This window comes from Crinia signifera, chromosome 2 (genome assembly GCF_055691185.1).
Source record: "Crinia signifera chromosome 2, ASM5569118v1, whole genome shotgun sequence".
NCBI classification, from domain to species: Eukaryota; Metazoa; Chordata; class Amphibia; order Anura; family Myobatrachidae; genus Crinia; species Crinia signifera.
Genome location: NC_139218.1, coordinates 287,020,217 through 287,044,690, shown reverse-complemented (window position 1 = coordinate 287,044,690; position 24,474 = coordinate 287,020,217). Strand labels below are relative to the sequence as shown.

At 43.5% G+C, this 24,474-nt stretch overlaps 1 protein-coding gene across 1 annotated transcript in view; it reads left to right on the top strand.

The window, feature by feature from the left end:
• Positions 1 to 24,474, top strand: part of GPC6 (glypican 6) — a 557,279-nt gene that overhangs the window by 150,227 nt on the left and 382,578 nt on the right. The window lies entirely within an intron of this gene.

Sequence of the window (24,474 nt, the reverse complement as noted above, 5' to 3'; positions counted from 1 at the left end):
TCAGGGACAGCAGACATCTCCAAACTGTCACCGCGTCTATAGACGCGGTGACAGTTCAAAGCCATGACGTATATATACGTCAACGGTCGGGAAGTACCTCCCGACCATGACGTATATATATGTCATATGTCTGGAATATCTATCTGTCATATATATATATATATATATATACATATATATGTGTATATATATATATACATATACATATATATACATATATATGTGTATATATATATATATATATATATATACATATATATATATATATATATATATATATATATATACATATATATATATATATATACATATATATATATATATATATATATATACATATATATACATATACATATATATATATACATATATATATATATATATATATATATATATATATATGTGTATATATATATATATATATATATATATATATATATATATATGATATCATTTTATACATTTTTAAGATTTTTACATGCGGGGGGGTTGGAGCTGGGGGGGAGCGCTGCGGCTGCTTCTTGATGACAGGGAGCGAGGGAGGGGGAGCGGCTGCCGGAGGGTGAGCAGCTGCCGGGCGGGTGGGAGGGAGAGCGGCTGCCGGGCGGGTGGGAGGGAGAGCTGCGGATCGGTGGTGATCGGTGCCAGCACCGATCACCGCCGATCCCTGTGTTACCGAGCGGCTTAGCCGCCGGTAACACAGAAATAGCTGTGATTGGCTGTTCACATTTGAACAGCCAATCACAGCGATCGCCGACCGGTGGGGGCATCCCTGCCCCCCCGGGCGGCGAGGGGGGGATGTCTGCTGTCAGGGACAGCAGACATTTCCAAACTGTCACCGCGTCTCTAGACGCAGTGACAGTTTGAAGCCATGACGTATATATACGTCAACGGTCGGGAAGTACTTCCCGGCCATGACGTATATATACGTCAAATGTCGGGAAGGGGTTAAAGCTTATGTCACTATAAAAAAACTGCACAACTGTATTGATTATATTTAAATTACTACAATTCTTTTGACGTTGATATGTTACTGCAGTTTCTTGTTAAGGTCTGTAGGTCTTTTGTATTTTTGTTTATTATCAATGAAGAGGAGACAGTAGAGAGTGAAGACATCTTGTGAAACTGATTCTCAAACCATTCAGTTGTATTAGTTAAAGATTTCAAATTTTATAGAAATTCTGAAAACTTTACAATAACAAAAAAATTGTAGATTTCTGTAAAAGCAATACCACCATACCAAGTTCTTCATGGCCTTTTGGCCAAATTATAATGCTATACAAGTCTGCAAATGGATCACTGATCTGCAAAGCTACTCACCATTTCAAGATATTCCCATTCTGTGGGTAAGTAACCTTTCCACAATTCTGCGAGTCTGGACCTGACATCACATATCAGCCCTTCAAACTCATGGGTATGCCTGCATATTTTTTACATTCCCAGAAAATGGTTGGATACCACCCATAAACACTGGCTTCCTGGCAGTCAAGTTGCCAAAGAATTGCGAAAAAGTAATCACTGATTTATGTTACTTGCATGCTACAATCCATACACATGAGCAGGTGTTCGATAATCGTTTGGCTTGCGAATTGGCAGAACAGTGATCAAGTCTGAATAATCCCCTTTGTTTCTCCAATAGGACTCAAAGCACATAACAGACATAATGAATGTAATACAGTGCAGGAACAATACAGAAAAGCTTTTCATAAATGATACTTAAAGGAACTATGGAAATGCTTGAGTAAACAGAAATGTCTTGAGTCTGTTTTTGAAGGACTGTAGAGTGGGAGTCTCGAACTGTGCACAGAAGTGAGTTCAATAGAGTCAGATCCGCATGGCTAAATTCTAGGGGTCCTAGATGAATGACGGTAGTTTCTAGTTACTGCTAAAAGTCTTTCATCTACAGTTCGCAGTTATTGGGTGGGACAGTATTGGATGAGACGCTACTTCAGGTACCTTGGGCCTTGTATATACATTTACTGGATAATATATACATTTATTTTTCACTTGATTGCACAGACTGTATATCACCAGTAACACCCAATAGTCACTCAATACATTTAATGACTTCCAATTGCTTCAGTTTGGTACCTTCCTAATAAATAAAATTTTCTTGCAACTTTTAGCAATTAGCTACACAATAAAGTTGACCTTAAAAAGAAACAACAACAGAATGACTTTCAAGTTTAAGCCATTTACAACACACAAATACTGTACCTCTCAACTCACCCAATTCTGAATTCACACCATTGTTAAATCAGGCCTGTCCTGCAAGAGTTGTGTGATGTGTATATAGAAATTTATTATTAATGTCGTTATTTTCATATAGCCAGAGAACACATTTGTGACTTCCTATTCATTGCATCAGAGAGTAATCAGATAGAACCGAATGCCTGGCACTAATTCTCAGATATGGATTTGTGAATGTTTGAGAATATGAACGTACACACAAATTATCTTCAGCTAAATAATTTCAGTAGTTCTGTTTCATATCCATGTAATTAGTTTTAACAAATGTCAAGGTTTTATATAAATGAAGATTTAAATCATAAATGTTTCTATTACAAGCAATTATATCTTATTGACCTCAGTTTTATAGGACATTGTTTTAGTTCAGTTGGAATTAGCCGGAAACAAGAAATATTTTGGTGTAATACCTTTATTGTTCTTAAAAATAATACGGAAAAGATTTTCAACAAATCATCTCTAATTTGTGCTGTGAAACTGATGGCAGGAGGTTTCAATGTAAATAAAGCTGGTCAGACAACCATGAAATTGAGAGAATTTCTGAAGCCTGTGGGAAAGCTAAAGCGTCAGACCAGATACGATGTGACTCTCAGTTTAGTGATTTGTCTTCAAATTGCGGAGACATGAAAGCAATCAGAAACAACTATCAAAGTAGCCACTTAAAAATTATCACACATGAAAGAAACGGCTATAATATCAATAGCAACACTTGACAATCATATTTTTCTGTTAATATTATTTTGGAAGTTCTTTTTTTGGATTGGTATCTGTTTTCTGTCAGCACCACAAGGGTTGCAGCATGCAATAATCAAATCTCAACAGAACTCTTCCCTCACCTGTCGCATTCCTATAGTTTGCACAGTGCAAGTAATTCCTCTCTCCTCACTAAACTTAAGTTAGTCTTAAACTGCCCACACATAAATCAGTTTGGTCTTTTATGGCTTTCTTGACTCCAAATTGCTACATATGCAGAATGATTGAGATGAAGCAACGAGTGGAGAACCGTGTCATGGCAACGTAACAATTTATCAAGTGCATTTTATACCTATAACTAGCAGCTAATTGGTTGCCATGGACAATTTCTCCCCTGCCACAATTCTATACTATTATCACTGCTTCATACATCTATCCCTGAGTGAGCAGATGCATACTGTATGGTTTGGGATCATTGGGTCGACCTAATGATGGTCGACAGTCATTAGGTCGACACTGTTGGGTCGACATACTGCAAGGTCAACAGGTGTCTAGGTTGACATGGCACAAGGTCGACAGGTGTCTTGGTCGACATGGGACAATGTCGACAGGTGTCTAGGTCAACACAAGCGTTAGGTCAACATGGATTAGGTCGACAGTCAAAAGGTCGACATGCGGTTTTTCGCTGTTTTTTTACCCGAATGTTGACATAGTCGACATGGACACAGATTTAAGTGCACCACGTCCCCTCACATGGCTCACTGCGCTCACCATGCTTCAGGCACACTATACTTTATTCTCCCACCATGCCCTAGTGGATGGTAGGGCATGAAATACCGGCTGTCGGCCTTTTGACTGTTGACCTAACCCATGTCGACCTAATGCTTGTGTCGACCTAGACACCTGTCGACCTTGTCTCATGTCCTCCTAGACACCTGTCCACCTTGAGCCATGCTGACCTTGAACCTGTGGACCTTGCAGTATGTCGACCCAATGAGTGTTGACCAACCGACCGTATCCCTACTGTGTAAGGGTGGATTCAAATGTTTTATCCTGCCTGATCTCCCATCTAAAGTAATGGGAGATATGTAACACTGGGAGGCAATCAGGGGCGTAACTATAGCACCGCAGCCCCCGCCACCGCGGGGGGCGCTGTGCATGTGGGGGTGCCGGGGGCTGCGGTGCTATAGTTAACCCCCCCAATCCCCCGCAGACTTACCTATCGCGTTGGTCCCGGTGGCTCCGTTCTTCTGCTGAGGACCACCAGAAAATGGCCGCCCCCATATAGCACACAGTTCTCTGAAACTGTCTGCTGTATGGGGGCGGCCATTTTCTGGTGGTCCTCAGCAGAAGAACGGAGCCGCCGGGACCAGCGCGATAGGTAAGGCTGTGGGGGATTGAGGGGGGTTTGCATGGGCGGCGGCGGGGCGGCGGGGCAGGGGGGGGTGCTTAGCGGGGCGGGGGGGCGCCCCCCCCTAACGGCGGGGGGGGCGCCCAAAACGTAGCTACGCCACTGGAGGCAATGGAGTAATCTGCCATAGGGCAACAGCTCCCAAGAAGGCACCTCTCCTCCCCTGCTATTTTGAATCAGTTAATTGAAAGCTGCCAAGCTTCTGTGGCTGACACCCCCTCCAAGCAGGACCTAAGACATCACACTCTCTTTATTCTAAACATTATTTTGTGTCACACCCTGAACCCAGAACTGTTCCACTAGAAGCAGAGACCTTACTAATTGAGCTCATGCATAGGAAGTGCACAAATTCTAGGTATATAAAGCCACTGCACTACATAGCTCTGCCGAACAGTAATGTTCTTAAACTAACAATTATACATAGTCAGAATCTGCATACATACAGTACTGTGCAGGAGACAATAGCTCAGTAAGGTGTCTGCCAGGTCACAGGTTCTAATCCTTGCTAAGCAATGTACCCCCGGTTGCTGGGCAGTGTAAATGGATAACCCCGGTGGAGCGACCTGGGTCCTGTTCACACTATAGGGAGGATGCAGCCTCAGCTCCAAGCGCTGCCTCTTCTCCGATAATGCGCCTCCGATCTGCCCTACCCCCGCGTGACGTCAGTGACCCAGCGTATTGCACCACATTTATACTCCTTTCACCTCACAAATGCCAGGTCGCTCTTGGGATGGACCTGTGTCCAAATTCTGGGTGCGACCCGGTATTTGTGATGTGAAAGGGTTAAAAATGTGGTGCAATGTAACAAGATTTATTGAAATTATTTCTGAATAGATAGATGGACTTTTTACAAGTCTTCAGGGTGCCCCCTCTTCTGACTATCTGTTCTTTATTATATACAGTATTTACATACATGAATACATATATTTATATAAATTAATGTGTGTGTGTGTGGGGGGGGGGGGGGGGGGGGGCATGGGGGGCCGACACCAATGTTTATCTTACCTTGGACAAACTTACACCACTAAGGCTGTTGGTATACTGTGATGAAGACTGAGCTGATCCTATATTATTATCAAGTGATTTACACTATAGGTATTGTAATAGAAATGATATTGACGTTATAGGTGGATGGTATTCTGGTATATCCCAGGTTTCTGACCGATGTTTTCTTACATGGTCGCCCACCATCGGAACTTGTGGAAGGTGCACGCATATAAAAGTGACTTACAAGTCACTTACATATGCGTGCATGCTGGGAATAAATGGGCAGGCAGCTGACACCCGGTGATGTCAGCTGCCCAACTCCGCACCCACGTCATGGCTTCATTAGCATGAGGATGCCCAGCGATCTCATGGGAACGTCTGGGCATTCCCATATGCTAATGGAGCCGCCCCACGCTCCTCTCCGCCCCCCGGCCCGCTGTCCTGGGTGCGCGCACCTGCCAAACAGTCTGTGTGCCGTGGGTGCACGCACCCTGCATATGCACACAAAATGTGAATGCGCAGAACAAAAACATTGGTCCCTGTGGGAATGCAGCGCTGCTGCGAACGGAACAGAATAGGGTTACTTATTACTGTGGTGCTGGACAGTGTCCAGCAAGATAGGAAGATGATTCATTAGGAGGATTTCTCAGACAATTGCTGATCATGTCTGCACATTTCAGTACATTCCAGGGTTTACGTTTATTACTGATTATCACTCGGTATTGCCAATTATGTGGACAACAGTTGTTTAGTATATTAACGCTGCAATAAGCAGTAATTAGCCACAATGCATTTTTATGTTTTTGTCTCCTATTTTAGTAAAAAATATAAAAAAATGTATTGCTTTAACACTGCCTCTAACTATAATTAGACAAAAAGAGATCAGTCTTAAAGAAACCAGAGGTGAGCATGATCCTTTTACACCAGCGTGTCAGCAGTACTGTAATACCGTGATACATAAAGTATCCTGTTATAGGAAGATTTAAGTGTACTGCAAAAATACAGTACATGCTGTATAGTGTTCCACTGATAAAACTGCTCACTCAAATTGATATGTCATTTGTCATGTCTTCTTATCAAATCATTTCAGCTGTGCCAAAATGAGGTGTCATAATTACTTTAGTTCCTTGTGGCAAAGTTATGTCAATGTCAGTCTTTAAAGTGCTATTGTCTTCACATCACTATATGATAAGAAAGGCCAATTTAACGTTGTGAAAACTATTCTAAAGCTTATAGTTGTAGTTCTTTGTACCATGATTGATATGGTATAACATTGGATGTAATGTAATCCAAAAGTCTTACATTCTTATACAATGCCATTACATATGGAAAACTCCATGCATTATGTCATTGCAATCTGAAATAAACTCAATATATTTCTCATTTGTATCCACAACTTGATGCCTGCCCCTCTTTCCTCACCTCTTCACATGCACATGTTCATTCCTCCCAACTTCTCGGGAGCCGGAGGAGGGACAGGGGAAAATTTTGGGGTGTGGCCTAATTTAGGGGGCGCGGTCTATATTCACGGCTCGTACGTGAGGCCACGCCCCCGTTTTGATGCTATGGGGGCATGACCCAGAGGCTCTGTGAGCCTCTAGCCATGCCCGCAGCCCCCTGGCTGCGGGAATAGCCGCTGTGCGCATGCGCACAGCGTTTATTCCCCACTGCTCACCAGCCGACAGGGGGTCTCCCAACAGCCCCCCCTCGCCGCGGGACACTGCCGGCTGCGGGAGGGACGCGGGAATGTCCCTGAAAACCGGGACATTCCCTCGGTTTTCGGGACTGTTGGGAGGTATGCGCGTTAATGTCTTCTCCAGTGCTCTAATACTTCCCATCTCAAATCCTTAAAAAGAACCATCAAACTTTAACATGCTGGGGAGTTTCTGCCAGTGACCCATCCAATCGGGATTTGGGCTTCTGCTGCACCCGACATGCTGATCACGGCCCCCTGGTCAGGTTCCCCTGTTTCAGCTGATATCTACTTGGTAACAGAATATGGAGAGTCTTAGTCGTTTAGCAGGGTCGAGATCAGAACAGACAAGTAGGTACCGAAGGATAAGGCAGAGGGAGTCCAAAGTCAGGCCGGGTCATACACGGGTAATCACGTTTCGCAGTACACTGGGATGAAGCTGAAGGGTAGTCTGGGAAACCAGCCGAAGTCAATATTAGGTAGTCAGTAATAAACACTAATAGCACAAGGGCCACTGTAGCATGTTGTAAGCCTATACTCTGGTAGAGTCTGTTTGGCAGGAAGTGCCTTTTATAGAGAGCTAATGAGCTACTGCTTTCAGACACTGGGCTAGAGTATCACAGGTTCCTAATCAAGGAAAACTGAGCATTGTCTCACCAAGGTGTTGCAATCAGTCTGCAATGTTCAGACTAAAGGTGCAACCCCCCCCCCCCCCCCCTGCACCCCGGCTCCCCTCCGCGCACCCCGGCTCCCCTCCACTGGCAGCACAATCACGGCTGAGCTAACGGCCGCACAGGGGTGTGCGCTGGGGGGAGTGTGTGTTTACACTAGGGGGGGTGCCCCCTGCATTTTTGGCAGGGGGGCGCAGAATTATTAGTTACGCCACTGGGTTGCTATGTACCTCTGATGGACAGAAGACCTGTTCCCTACCTATGGCCTATCCATATTCAGTGAAGGCACTCAGTGGCATAACTAGATATCTGCAGGCCCCATAGCAAACATTTAAAAGGGCCCCCATGTACCATCCAATGGTGAAAGATACATATAACATATGTAACTTTGACAGGGGAGGTGGGCCCCTTTGAGCTATGGTCCCCATAGCAGCTGCACTCCCTGCATCTATGGTAGTTACGCCCCTTGACGGCATTGCCATAAGTGAGAAAAATAAAATGTGAGGGAAGCATGTGTTATGTTAATACCACTCCTATTTGACACTACAGTCTAGGGCCCTGGTTCTACAGTCGTGCATGCAGCAGGCTGCGTTTAGATGACCCGCAAAGCTGCAAATATCACAGCTTTGTGGGTCAACCAGAATTACATATGTATGGATTATTGTCATTGTACACTGTATAAGTGCAGCAATCACAGAAGAGTATGTTTAAACAACATATATGCTTTATATTATTAATATGCATTAAACTAATAGCAAAATAACTTCTACTGTACTGTATTTTAAAAATGTAAGTATAACATTTATTCAATATGGATGGGCAAGCTGGAGTACCCCAAATGTTGAGGAACTACACATCCCAGGATGTCCTGCCACAGTTTTGCTGTTATAGCTTGCTAAATCTTATTGGCCAATGTCTACAAATTGGTACGTGTGCAGCAGATGTGAGAAAGGAAGTTAATTCACACGTTAACTCCATACAAGTATATTTTTTAGCAGGCTACAGGTATAGCAGGATACAGGTGACAAAAGATAAAAGCAGTCCATATGATAATGTATCAGTCTTTACAGCACTGTGATGCTATAACACTGTGATAGGCTTGGACATATGAAGACCCTTATATAGAGCAAAATGAACAACATACACCTGCAGTCTAATCAGACTGACCTTTAAGTCTAGTGACTCTGATATGTAATGATGTTTTTTGTGACCAGTCATGCACAATAAAACAGATATGTGATTTAATTGTGTCTTCACATGTGTTGTATGTTTTCAGTTCTGTCTTCTGGTGATCCTAGGTTAAATCAGTTTGTTTACAAATTGATATATCTTGTTACCCAGTGTCAGTCATTCTAAATAACACCAAATATAAAACAAGTAACATTCAAGGGTCATTGCACAATGTCAGTAAAATGGATAATCCCTTCTTGTAGAAAATTTGCATACTTCTGCCCCTGGACTGTAAGTGTTACAGACAGGGTGCAGAGTCATCACTGATCTTTGCCAATTCTGCATAGGATGGAATGTGCATGTCCACAACTATATACAGTAGGTCACGTTGATGATTATTAGAATTTATTTACATGACATGCCATATTATGAGTACATTGCACAAATATTAGCAAGCAGTGAATGTAGCAAAGCATAATATAAATCTAGTGGAGCACAAAATGTTGGCAGACAATGCCATATCTCATATTCTCTCTCCCTATCCAGTTGATGAACCGTAGGGAACAGCTTATAATTGACAGATTTTTATTTTAAATTTCATGGTATTCCCCAATGTAATCATGACAAACTACCTGTCAGTTTTCATTTATATGATGGGACAAAAAACAATAAATGTCTCCATGTTTTGCTTTGCTTCAGTAACTGTTTTAATACATATAAATTCATCCCAAAGCTGTAACTGTCTATACAAATTTTGACTGTAAATGGAACAGTGTCAATGTGCTGATGTTAAAGGTTTTTTAAAATTCTAGACACTTTATTTATTGGTGATTTCTAGAGTTTTTTTTATAAAAGTTTCCTTATATATAATGCAGCATGATCCGTTCAAGTATGTACAATTATTGTACATATACATTATAAGCAGGTGCACCAACAGGTAGGTCAGACCTCTGTGTGGAAAAAAATTGTGTAGGATCCTCATCCACACACAGAGGGAGAGAGAGGTCAGGCTGCCGCTGCAGCTGTCTCTCTCCCCAGCTCAGCGCATGGCACATAGCAGCGTGTTCTGAGCTGGGGGGAGAGGGCTATTTCACTCTGGTAAAAACTATGTCCATTTTTTCCTGGATGGCAGAGGCTTTCACATGCACTGCTTTACTTTTAACCAGATAACTGTTGTGCTTAGGGGAAAAAAAATTACATCAAATAAAATATCAAACAGAATCTAAATAATATTCTGCCATGCTTGGCAAATTAATTGTGGGAGCAGGGTTGTAATGTGATGTCAATTTGGGTGGAAAAAGCTGCAGCAGCACACCAAAAACCGGTGTGTTAGTGTGAAAGGCCCCCTCTGCCTGTGTGATTCACTGTCATGTTAGGAAAGCCCAGCCACAGTCCTGTAGCCATTCTCTTCAGTGGATACATCCGGCTGCTACCCGGCAGCTGAGCCATGGCTGAACTGTGTGAAAGTACCCTACACCCCATATTATATATTGAGAGCCCGGCCCAGCTTTTGTGCGGTCTGGCGTCTTGCCATCCGGTTGAAACTGGATAGTGTGAAATAGATCAGAGGCTGTGCTGTGGTGACAGCTTGTCACCTCTCTCCGCACTGCCGGGCTCACTGCAATGAGGGAGGGAGGAGAGAGCTTCCCCAGCAGACCCGGGACCGGGTAAAAGGTACCCGCTCCCTCCCTCTGGACTCCACTGATAAAAAGCATTCACTTATTTTTCATTAAACTGATTTATACAAATGTATTTTTGTTAGGTTTAAGTGTGTACCACAAATCTCTTGGAGGGTCATTTATAAAGTGGAAAACAATGCTGTAATTCAAATGTCCTTTTCTGATGCCATATGCTTATATGTGTGCCATATGCAAGTACGTTGATTTTCTGGCCATGGTGTTCAGCCTACAGAGGTGTAATCATTTGCCCATTCCAATGGCAGGAATGTGTGTATCAGAGGCATTCCAAGTGTAAGTGCTAGTTATGTTTGCAGAACAAAAACCCTATGTGCACTGTGGGGTACATTTGCTAAGATGGGAGTTCTATCAAAGATGGGATGTAGCCCATAGCAACCAATCAGATTCTGCTCATTACTTATTTAGCACCTTCTAAAAGATAATAGATAGAAATGGATTGGTTGCTGTGGGCAATATCCCATCTTTGATAGAACTTCTATCTTAGTAAATGTACCCCACTTTCTCTACAGCCCGGACACTAAGGGGTTGATCCGATTAACCCCAAAGGGTGCGAGTTGCCATTCAGGTGCTGTTTTAATGCTGAAAACGGCACCCAAATTTACCCTAACTCGTGCCCTTCGCAGGACCGAATTCGGTGAAAAGTGCTCGCACCCCTATGGAGGTGCGAGCACTTTCCAGCAAATTTGGGCCATTGATAAGTGCGCCCGGTGTCATGATGATTCGCAAATCGCGAATCATCCGCACCATTCTAGGTTAGACTGTACAGAGGCCTCAAATGTCATTGTCACTGTCAGCACTGTATTATATACATCCCACTGTCACCACTGTATATACTGTACTGTATGCTTGCCAGAGGTGCACTACAATAACCAGCATTAACACCATACATTGCTGTCTGCATCCGGAGATACAGTACGTTATCCTGCACCTGCTGCATTAACCCTGTTTTCTACCAGTTTATATACCAATCCATGGTTATATTATCTGCTATATACCATATCCTCAGTAGCACACCGCTGACATCTACTTTATTACCATTACAGGATCTGTCGATAATATTCACAAACTGGAATTGTTTTGCCCTGAAGGAGGAAGATTCTATCTTAGCTTTATGAACCAAATTAGTTAAATGCTCTGGCAGTGTTAAAGAGAAATTGCATTTAGGGAGGTGATCCTCAATTTACTGGAAGCAGAAAACCTTTTCAGCACTTTAAAAACAGAGCTTTGTATCCAATATCGCAGTGATAAAGGCAATGGGATTCCATGAACACCCTCCAGTTGCAATCCTGTAGAGAATCACTTTTGAAGAAGTATATATGGAAATATTCCATCACATAAATGTGACACATGCAATAAATTTAGTGCAAGGCATGCAAAAACGTATGATTCCATTCTTTGATACTTATTTTTGGGTTGGGACACCGTCACAAGCATTAGATCGACGAGCATTAGGTCGACCACTGAAGGCTGACATGGGTTAGGTTGACAGGTCATTAGGCTGACAGTCAAAAGGTCGACATAGGGTTTAGCACGTTTTTTTTTGAGCCAACGTGTGCCGACAGACAGTATTGCATGCCCTGCCATCCACTAAGGCGTGGTCGGAGAATACAATAGTGCAAGGGGACGCGGCACACTTTTTTAGTGTCCATGTCGACAGAGTCGACATTTGGGACAAACAAGTGAAAAACCTCATGTCGACATTTTGACATTCCCTATGTCGACCTAATGCTTGTGTCGACCTAATGACCTGTCAACCTTCAGTCATGTCGACCTTCATGCATGTCGACCTAATGTTTGGAGACCTAATGTATGTCTATCCAATGATCCCATTCCCTTGGGTTGGTCTAGCCCCCAGTAATTTGTGACATTTATGTTTGTACCATAGACATACCTACATCCAGGGCTGCAATTAAAACTTTTGGGGCCCAGGACAGACAACATAGGATGGGCCATCTAGCCCCTCCCCCAACTACCAGAAAAAAAAACTAAAAGCAACCTAAAGCCCCATGCAGAATAGATGACCTGCACCACTACCGATATAGTCAACGGTATTGGCCGTGGGTGGACGAATTGAATATAAACACTGAACGGTATTGGTAAACAAAATAGTTCAGTGACATGTTGAATAATGAGGTCGTTGGCTATACAACCAAAATTGACCTGCATGTTCAGCCGATGCTGGGGGGAATTAACGATGCACTGGAGCGAGCATTGTTAATGATATCGAGTGTAATAAGATATCTAGTGTTTGTATGGGGCTTTACACTGTGTTCATTTAGGAAACAATGATGGAGAAAAAATTATCTTTATATTGAAAAGCATATTTCTCATTCTTATCTATATTATATAATGGAAGGGGGGTGTTGGCACAGTGCGGGGAAGCCTAGACTAAGGGTTAGTCACAGGGCAGTGAACGCTGGATTATAGGGGCACAGGGCAGGGAGGACAAGGGTAGGGGGGCACAGGACAGGGAAACCAGGGCTAGGGGGGCAGAGGGAAGAAAGGACAGGGCAGGTAAGGCAGGGCTAGGGGGGCATAGGGCAGGGAAAGCAGGGCTAGGGGGTCACAGGGAAGGGAGGAAAGGGTTAGGGGGCAAAAGGCAGGGGAGGTAGGGCTATGGGGGGCACAGAGAAGGGAAGGCAGGGCTAAGGGGCACAGATCAGGGAAACCAGGGCTAGGGGGCACAGGGAAGGGAGGACAGGGCAAGGGGGTTACAGGGCAGGGAAAGCTGGACTAAGGTAAGGCTGTACGAGGGTTTTACATTTCAGTGCCACTTCAGCCAACTTACCTATTTATTTTGTTGCCATAGGGGCTCCTCCTGCAACTCATATAACATGAAGCAGCCCGCAGGCACACACGCAGAGAGCTCTTCCCTGTTCCCAGTAGTGCTTTGCAGGAGGCAGGTCTCACACACACAGCAGCACTAGCGTTACGGAGAGGCGAGGGGGAGAGACAGCTGAGCTCTCTCCTCCCTTAGCAATCTGCTGCTGTCTCTCCCCGGTGGTGTCTCACTCTGTTGGGGGCAGGGAATAATGTTCCCACACTGCACACAGCAGCATCAGGGAGCTGTGAGTTACTAGAGATCGTGCCTCCCCATCCCCCCCGACCTCCTTCCCATCCTTCTGTTTGTGATCAGGACCTACCTCTTCACTCTCTGGAGCCTCCTCTGAGCCCGGGCCTTGGCAGTGGTACCGGCAGTACCCCACTGATGCCTACATCAGTCCATACCTAAAAAGTTTGTCAGTCCTGCAAATGTGGAATGGAAACTCATGTATAGTCCAAAGATTAGAAAGAGAGTTGCAATAATTAGGAAGAAACTTGCACCCCACAAAATGTCTACATGCTCTACTAAAGCGCACGTTTTCCAGGTCACCCGGCAGGTGCACTCATTATTCAGACACATTTTAAAAGAACCACAGGTGGAGCTAATTATGTCACCTGTGATTCTGTGTGGAGACCTGGAAAACGTGCACTGTTGGGGGTACTTGAGGACCAGGGTTGGGAACCACTGAGCTAGAGTATACATTCCATCAATTTTAAAATGTATTAATAGTGACTGTATTTTACATTTCTTAGTATTAAATAGTCAATCGCTCAAGTTTGATGTTTGGATGGTAATGCACAAAAGCTTTATGCTAATAAATAAATGGTATTAGTTTTTCATTAGAGGTGAATAATGGAATATATGTGTGGTGCCTGTGAAAAATATCTAAAGAAATACTTCATAATGACACTTTAATTGGGGCTGTCTACATGTTCATTAAAAGAAGCCAAAGACGCTCAATATTGACTAAAGCAGACATTTCAATGATAATGAGAAGTTCACAAAGTGTAGAATAATTAAATTGTAGCTCCAGTGGATTGTTCAGTGGGCTCATTGCACTCATGTTTTGAGTCTCCTGAACGTAATAGATAATCTGACTAATCAATTCCACATCTTACAAACGTGCAAAAAAATGGCAATGCGGAAGTCACTCCAACCATACATAGGGGTTTATTCACTAAGGCGGGATGTTGCCCATGGCAACCAATTAGAATCTACTTCGGTACTTATGTAATATCTGGGCTCCCGTTTTTCTTATGAGACCCCGTCCGCTCGCCACGCTTCGGGCACGGTGGCTCGCTGCGCTCGCCACACTATATAAAATCAACTCCATGCGTAGTTGGATAGTAGGGGTATGAAAAAATGGGGTGCATTTAACATGGGAGCCCAGATAATACATAAGTACCTCTACTTCTTATTTATTTAGCCCCTTCAAGAAGATAATATATAGAATCTGATTGGTTGCCCATAGCAACATCCCATCTTCAGTAGATCTCCCATTTTAGTAAATAACCCCATATTAATTTTGGCAGCAGTGGACCAACCATGAAGAAACGAGAGCAACGCTGCTTATACTTACATACACTTATTCTAAACATCCTAGTGTTTGCTAGTCTGAAAACTGAATTCACTATGTACACTGTCTTAGGCTATGATGCACTTACACATGGTCCATCATAGGGTTGACTGTGTGAAGGTCGACATACATTAGGTCAACCACTAAAGGTTGACAGGGCTTTAGGTCCACTTGTCGACACAAGAATTAGGTCAACAATCAAAAGTCAAAAGGTCAACATGAGTTTTTTGTTTTTTTGTCCCAAATGTATAAGTAAGTTGACATGGACATCCTTTCAGTCTACAAAGTCTCCTTGCATAGCTCGCTGCATTCACCATGTATTGAGCAGGGTGCTTCGCTGCGCTCAGCACAATATTAAAATCTCCCTCCACGCCCTAGAGCAGTGGTGGCCAACCTGTGGCTCTTGAGCCTCATTCGGCTCTCCCCCTTGTAAAGTGTGGCTCCTGCTCCCACTGCTGCCCGCCGCCCACCGTCCGTCCCAGTCCCCCCTGCTGCTGGTTCCCTGAATCCCTTCTCCTTCTGAGGGGAGGAGAGTGCGCATCGCGCATCTCTCCTACCCCTTACTGTGCATCCTTGTGACTGGGCCGTCTGCCAATTAGAGCTCGCGGGCCAGCAGCCAATCAGGAGCCGGCCAGCGAGCTTTGATTGGTGGACGGCCCAGTCACAGGGAAGTGAGGGGGAAGGACACGCGCGGTGCGCTGTGCTCTCCTCCCCTCGGTGACATCACAGGACTGCAGGGGGAAGCCAGACTGTCCTCTCCCCGCCTGGCAGCAGCAGCAACAACGGTGAGTGCTGCTGCTGGGAAATTTGCACTGTGGGGGCATAGCAGTTTGTGGCACCGTGGGGCATACCAGCTTTTTGGCACTGTGGGGGCATACCAGCTTTCTGGCACCGTAGGGGCATACCAGCTTTCTGGCACCGTGTGGGGGGCATATGTGTATCTGGCACTATTGGGGGCATATGTATATATGGCACTGCACTATTGGAGGCTTATTTGTATCACACCCACCCAAGGGATCAAAATAGACTACGCCCCTTTTTTGGCACATGCGCCTTCGGCGCGCGCATGATGTCGGCTCTTTAGCTTGACTACCGATATTTTTCGTCTTTTTACCTCTGACCGGTTGGCTACCCCTGCCCTAGAGGATTGTAGGGTGTGAAATACCTCCTCTTGGCTCAAATGTTTTTGAAAATCTCATGTCAACCTTTTGACTGTCGACCTTCCAATTGTCATTCAAATTTTTGTATGGACCTTCTGACCCTGTCGACCTTAGTTATGTAGATTTATTTTGTGTGTTGACATAAGCCCTATCGACTTTTAGTAGTCTACCTAATCAGTGGCGCACGCAGTGGGGGTTTCTGCTTGCCCTGACAGGCCAAGTTTTTTTTCCCATGGGCTACCAAGCTAACCTCCTAACACTGCTGCTTCTGAGTGTCTGAAGGCTGCTCAGCGCTGAAGAGCTCAATGCTTTGCAAAGCACAGCTGCGGGCACATGGAAGCGACATCGGCAGGACATCAGCAGTAGAGGGAGAGATGAGCACAATGAATTTACCTGACTTCGGCAGCACAGAGGGAGGAATTTCAATGCCGTAACTAGTGTGCAGCAGCCCTAACAGTGCAGGGGGAGCTGGTACCTTGGGGGTGCAGGGGCGCGGTGCACTGCAGTGGCTTTCTGTGCCAGGGGCCGTGGGAGCTGGAGACTAGAAGCATTTCCGTGTCTTTATAAATGCCACATATAATATGAATCTGTGGCCCAACTCGTTTCGTCCTTCAGGACTTCATCAGGGGCAATGAACTAATCCAGAGGTAATGTATCCTCTGTATGAATGAAGGTATATCCTTTAGATACAATAATTGACTTGAGGTGGTTTATGCAGCAATCTATCTATCAGAGAACCTGTGAATCACTACTTGTCACTCCAAGTTGGGCCGCGTATTCAAATCATATGTGGCATTTATAAAGACACGGAAATGCTGATGAAATTTTATATGCTGGAATACTCTTAATAAATGTCAATTTGTTTTAACCATTATTTGATTTATTGTATGTACACAGTCACTTAGTGGTGTCATAAAACAATGCACCTCTATTTTTATTTTTATTCTTTCTTGATCTGTGCCTTTATTAACAGTGAGGTACTATAGGGTGCTGCTTTCCTAAGCGGGGCCACAACTTTTCCACACAGGGTCTCAGATGACGACTTGGCAGTTTATTCTCATCAGCAGGTACAGTAAAGCAAGTGACATTCATCTACAGTTGGTATCACAGGCAGTAGCATACAGGCATTGCAGACTCCTAAAAGGCTCCAATGGTCCCTAGTCTAACCCACACCCCCAACCTATCACTATTGTGGATAGTCCACCATCGAGAGCAAAGAAACTCTGCCATGGGAAGGCTTAAATCAGGACATCCCAGGTGCTGCTAATTACACCTGGGATTCTGCTACTGCTAACAAAACCTGGTCCGGATCCTCCACATTACTTTCATGTGGGGGAATGCTGACTCTGCCACTGTATGTATATCAATATATATATATACACATACAGATGGAGCCGGCCTCCCTCTTGCTGGCGAATCGCCAGATTGTCTCCGCTGGTGATCCGCCAGCGGTGAGGCGCTCCATTTGACTGAGACGCGTGTGCGTCTCAGTTTCCGGGCAGCGGGGCGATGGGAACCCTGTCCGTCTCCGCTTCAGGGAGACGGACAGGGTTAACAGGGTTAGCCGGGCGAGCGGGGAGGCAGTGGGGACCCTGGGTGACCGCCGGTAAGCCAGTGGGGACCCGGGGAAAGCGCCGTCGGAAGGGGACGCGCGCGCATCTCGTGCACGCGCGTCCCCTTTCGCAGATCAGATGGTGGCTGGCGGGGGGATGGCGAATCTTCCACCATCCCCTGCAAGAGCGAGGCCGGCTCCATCTGTACATACATATGGAACCCCCATGAAAATCCTGCGTTTGCCATTGCTAATGTATGTCGTCTTTCACAGCATCAACCTGCCAACCATATTCTGTAATTGTCTCCCATGTTCAGGGCGGGCTCCACCATTAGGCAGTTTTCGGCAGCTACCTAGGGCATCAGATTATGAAGTCCACCCCAGACTATCACAAATTATACAAGGGTGCATCCTTGTTGAAGTTAATATAGGTGGTAGCTGAGTTCTAGACTCTACCTCCACACTTTCACCTGATGGGCTTGAATGTGGGTATTTGTGTGGGATCAGGGATGCAGTAGACTTTGCCTAGGCTGCCAAGAAAACTTAATACCAGTCCTAACTACAATTACTTTAACTCAGAAAATCGAAGTTGCATTCTGTTACACATTGCTATCAGTTGCATGCAGTTGAAATAAACTGTGAGACAAGATAACATAACAGTTAAAAAAAATATCCCATGCAGCAATTTGTTGCACATGATTGCACAGTATTCCTTTGCAATATCTCATACTTCAGAAATGCTAGTGCAGCCCTTATTTTATGGTTTAAATGAACCCTTGGGATTTAACTGAATGAAGGAAAATGTGTTATTTTAATAGATCCAGCCCAACCAAGCTACCAACCGACATGACATGAATTCTGAGAGAAATTTGTAGCTTCACAATTGTGATTTTACTCCCATCTATTAAGTATAGGAAGCAATTTCAGCTGAATGTTCGCTGCACTATCCTCGCAGGACTATACACTTGTAGGCTCGTCTCATCTCCTTTGACAGGACAGTTTTTTGGTGCTGACCATATTTCTCATTGCAATTACTGTGCAATAACTACGCCTGTGGGTACTAGAGCTGTCATCTCTGCTGTTAAACATTGTACATTAATGATTACATAAGTATAGCTACATGTGTAACATTAATGTTTAGCTGTCAATCATATTGTATCTTTTATATGGCTTTAAATGGAAACATTTGATAACTGTGTCACAAAATCATCCTTCAAAACAATGTCATGCAAAACATGTGAGGCATTTCCTGAGTAGTTTAGGAAAAGCCTGCACTGCATGCCTGCATCTGAGCCCCTTCATATGTTATTGTCAGGCATAGTAATGCTTCAGAAAACCCATACAGCAGTTTAATTCTATTCAGTCTACAGCAGGGGTAGCCAACCGGTCAGAGGTAAAGAGCCAAAAATATCTGTAGTCAAGCTAAAGAGCCAACAACATGCGTGCGGTGCTAAAAAAGGGGCGTGGTCTATTTGGACCCCTTGGGTGGATGTGATACACATATGCCTCCAATAGTGCAGTGCCATATATACATATGCCCCCAATAGTGCCAGATACACATATGCTCCCACAGTGCCAGAAAGCTGGTATGCCCCCACAGTGCCACAAACTGCTATGCCCCCACAGTGCCACAAACTGCTATGCCCCCACAGTGCCACAAACTCCTATGCCCCCACAGTTTCACAAACTGCTATGCCCCCACAGTGCTAATTTCCCAGCAGCAGCCCTCACCATTGTTGCTGCTGCTGCTGGGCGGGGAGAGGACAGTCTGGCATCTCCCTGCAGTCCTATCATGTTGCTGAGGGGAGGAAAGCACAGCACACCGCACATCTCCTTCCGCCCTCACTTCCCTGTGACTGGGACGTCCGTCAATCAAAGCTCACAGGCTGGCTCCTGATTGGCTGCCGGCCCGCGAGCTCTGATTGGCAGACGGCCCAGTCACAAGGATGCACAGTGAGGGGTAGGAGAGTTGAGCGATGCACGCTCTCCTCCCCTCAGAGGGAGAAGGGAACTGGCAGCGGGTAATGGAGGGATGAGGGACTGGGATGGATGGTGGGCGGCGGGCAGCTGAGTGGGAGCAGGAGCTGCACTTTAACAGGGGGAGAGTCGCATGCGGCAGAAGAGCAATGGGTTGGCCACCACTGGTCTACAGTATTTATGCACTGCATGTCAATGGGAGCAATGGTTCACCCAAACTGCACCCAACCATTGCAAGATAGAGGTTTTCCCCTTTTTTTAAAAAAATGCAAGATTTCATATGTAAAAAATGGGTATTGGTACTTGTTTCCTAGCACGGCGCCCCCGATTTTAATCGAAGTGCATCTTATCGCATCGCATGCATTATAGCGGCATGCGATGGAATGCAATGCGATTCGATTTTTAATTGTACAAGCACCCTGATGGGTGCTTACAATGTTAAATGCACCCCCATTGTCAATGCCACCCCCACTATCAATACCAACCCGAAGCATGGCGAGCACAGCGAGCCCGCGAGGGGCGGCAGTATGCGTCCTCCGACCATTTCATACCCCCACTATCCACGTCGGTGTGGAGTTGATTTTAGATAGTGTGGCGAGCACAGCGTGCCACCAAGCCCGAAGCGTGGCGAGGGGACACAGATTACTTTACATGTATTCCGCGTCCCCTCGCGGGGCTCGCTGTGCTTGCCACGCTTCAGCCTCGTATTCCGCTGCTCTCGCTATGCTTTTAAATAAAAAATAAATAATAATAATAATTTGAATAAAGGGGATCCAAAAGGGATCCATTAAAAAATAAGTCATTAAATACCTGTTATGTTTCATTTGACCATGACTATGTTTGACCGTGACCATGACACTTTGAACATGTTTCATTTTACAACAAGTTTGGATTTTACTATGAAATGCATCAATGTTTCAACTGGATACCTATCCAGTCTCATCAGGGGAGCCCTGATGAGACTGGATAGGTATCCAGTTGAAACGGCTGTTGGGTCAGCCTGCTTGTATCATATCATGCTGTAACCACCAATACAAACTTTTTCTTCTAAAACCTGTGAGTGCTGGTCCGTTCCTTTCCTTCTAGGAGGCTGGGTAAGTGCTATCTATCTATATATATATGTATACTGACGTACATTAAGGGTAAAAACAGCAATGCTTGCCAGGGAGTAGTCGGGCAGTGCGGCAGGAAGGTACAGATGAAACAGCCGTAGGCGGTGATCAGTCGCCGGCAGGAACCTCGTCAAACAACCGCTCACTCGGATCAACTCCTTCAGATCGACATGGACTACAAAGATGCCAGACGCTGTGGCGTCTTTGTAGTCCATGTCGATCTGAAGGAGTTGATCCGAGTGAGCGGTTGGTTGACGAGGTTCCTGCCGGCGACTGATCACCGCCTACGGCTGTTTTATCTGTACCTTCCTGCCGCACTGCCCGACTACTCCCTGGCAAGCATTGCTGTTTTTACCCTTAATGTACGTCAGTATTTTATAAGTAAAATTGTGTTATATTATATTACTGATTGTGCGCTTCATTTACCTTCTCTTTGCATATATATATATATATATATAGATATATATATATATATATATATATATCTATATATATATATATATTTGATCAAGTAACATCATTGATTGGCTAGGAAGAAAAATACCCGTGATAAAAATTTAATTTATAATCGTTCACATTAATTGTACTAATGGTAATTTCAAAATCAATTAGAATTACATACATAGGGCCTTATTCTGGTTGACTAAATTGACTACCAGGTATTTATACCCTTGTAAATTACATAATCTGTTACACGTGTACAATTAGACAATCCAATTCATTGTTCAAAACATTAAAATATAAAAGCACTATGATGAGGAGGAGGCAAATCTCTATAAAGTGCATATACAAATCACTAAATGCAAAAACGAGTATGGGAAACATTTATAATATCTTATAAAAAATTGTTAAGTTACTTCCTTATTTGATCTAATTGGTGTAAATACCACGTGACTAAAATGAAAAAGAGGTTTGGCTCGTATTTAATATATCATAGGAGCTTTCCGACCACATGACCCTTCTCAAAAGGAGGCTTGGAAATGTGACATACTGGGTGAGATTTAATAGGATGAGAAAATCTTTTTTTAAAGCGGCAATCATTTACACTTCAAAATCAAACTAGTTTTGCAGTGTAAATGATTGCCGCTTTAAAAAAACTGGAGATTTCTTACCAAATATCTCACTTTCTAAATCTCTCATCCTATTAAATCTCACCCCATTTGTCTATGGTCTGCCCATGAGATGAGGTCTATATTATGTACTCCCGGTCACGTGATCGGGTATCCCGCGATAGTGAGGCTAATGACTTACTAGTCTCGACCACGTGACCGGACACCCAGGTTCGTAATAGTTGGTTGTAGAAAGTAATACTGCATATAAAACATAACAAAATTACAAAATAAACCCTCTGCAATGCAAAGTGTTTCTACAAGGAACCATAGCACATTAAACTAGGATTACAATGTTATTTATTTATTAACAGTTTCTTATATAGTGCACATATATTCCACAGCGCTTTACAGAGAATATTTGAACATTCCCATCAGTCCCTGCCCCAGTGGAGCTTACAATCTATGTTCCCTACCACATGTACACGCAGACACAGACATTCTAGGGTTAATTTGTTGGGAGCCAATTAGCCTACCAGTATATTTTTGGATTGTGGGAGGAAACCGGAGTACCCGGAGGAAACCCACGCAAGTACAGGGAGAATATACAAACTCCGCACAGTCAGGGCCATGGCAGGTATCTAACCCATGACCTCAGTGCTGTGAGGCAGTAATGCTAACCATTACACCATCCGAACTGGTAGAAAAAACTAAATCGCTGCTACTGTACATGTGGGTAGCATATTCCTGTTTCATCACCTGAGCCTGTACTGTCTAATGATCATCAGCTCTGATGCCTAATGGACAATATAGCAAAGAATTTCTCATAATTCCTTTTATTGTATATACGAGATTTGATGGAGCTTCCCTTAAAGCTCCTGACTTGATCCTACCTCAACTCCACATCTCCTATTGGCTTTGCAGGGACAGCAAGACAGATATCCTCTCCCTGGCCTTCCCTGGCCTTCAGCCTACCTTTTGAAGATGTATGCAAGAAATTTGACTTGTGGTCCTCAAAATGGTTTTATTACCTTCAACATTGGGTTTTGACTACCAGCTGTTATTCGCATTGCAAATTCATTATAGTTCCATTTTCTCCCCTCCTGCCCTTCTAGACAAATATCCTAAAAAAAGTATAATGGAAAATGGATCACATTTAAACAAATGTTAACTATACATACTATCTTCCTTTTCCCTATAAAAATGCATTAATGATGAAGAAATTATAAAAGAATTAGTCTGGATTTATTTTTTGCCAAACTAGCACAAGTTCAGATGTATCCATATTTATCTTATTGGCAATACATGATACGTGACAAAACAAATAAATCAAAGGACATCTAAACCCACACACCTCTAGTAGAAATGCATACTAAACTTCTAAATAGACATTATCTGACCCCTTCTAAATTGCATAAGATCTGGCCCTCCTATTCTAAACTGTGTTGGTGTTTTTGATCATTAAGGTAGTGCTAGGTCTCACCCTTACACCAGAACCTGACGCAGCGTTATAACATTGATGCACTATCTTGGTCCCTAAATCACATTATCTCCACATATCTGATAGAGCTTCCATTGCCCATCAGTTGAATACCAAAACACAATTTCACTATAAGATGGAAACCTGAAGGATTCTCTATTCCATGACTGCCTCATCGCCCTTCATGAAGTGCTATCCATGCTCTCGCCCAGACCTTGGAGATGTTCTGTCCTTCTTCTCCATTTAACCTGAATGAGTCTCCCCCTCTGAACCTTGTTATGTTTTTGCACAGTACCCCCCCCCTCCTTTTTCATTTTTTTATACCTATGTCCTAACATTCAATTATAATTTTGTTTGTTGTTGCCACTCTTTTTCCCTAGTTCCCTTGTGCCCTAACCTTTTCTTTTTTTACCCCATTCTTAAATTTTTGACATAATGAAACCTATTCTTACATATAGATTAATGGCATCACTATTAATAGTCATTTTTTCCAAATTCAATAGAGAGTGACTGTTACACATTGTTTCCTCTATCATCACATAACATCAATTATATATACTGAAAATGGTAGCATTAATTATTTGGTCTTCTTTAGGCTGTAACAACGATAGTATACTGTACATTTAATTGCATATTTTTTTGCATTAATCTGCACCAATACTAAAAGATCAATGAATCTTCTACTTATACATGTAAATAAAATGGAAGCAATTGTAGGGTATAGTAGTACATAATTGTAGTTATACAACTGGTCATGTTTGCTTTTAAAAGCTATAAATATTTTTACTAAATCATGATCAATAACACATCATTTAATCAATTTAACATACTGTCCTTTAAATATTATAATAATATATGGCCAATATATGGCCAAATTCTACCTACTCTACTTTAATTTTTAATTATAAAAGAGGTCTTCTGAATGCACTTAAAAAGTTTGTCTAATCAAGTGCTTTTCTGGGCATTGAAATGTGTTGGAATGGAAGGAAGATGCAATGCATTTGACAGCTTAGCAATATCATGTATAATTGAATATCTGACCTCAATTACCCTGCTCAGCACAAGATTTAATTACCATTGTTGAAAGGTTTTGAATATTCTCTTATGTGCTTGTCTAGATTATATTTTATTCTTTTTTTTTCACTTATTTTGTCAAGAGTATTCTGCAATTTATA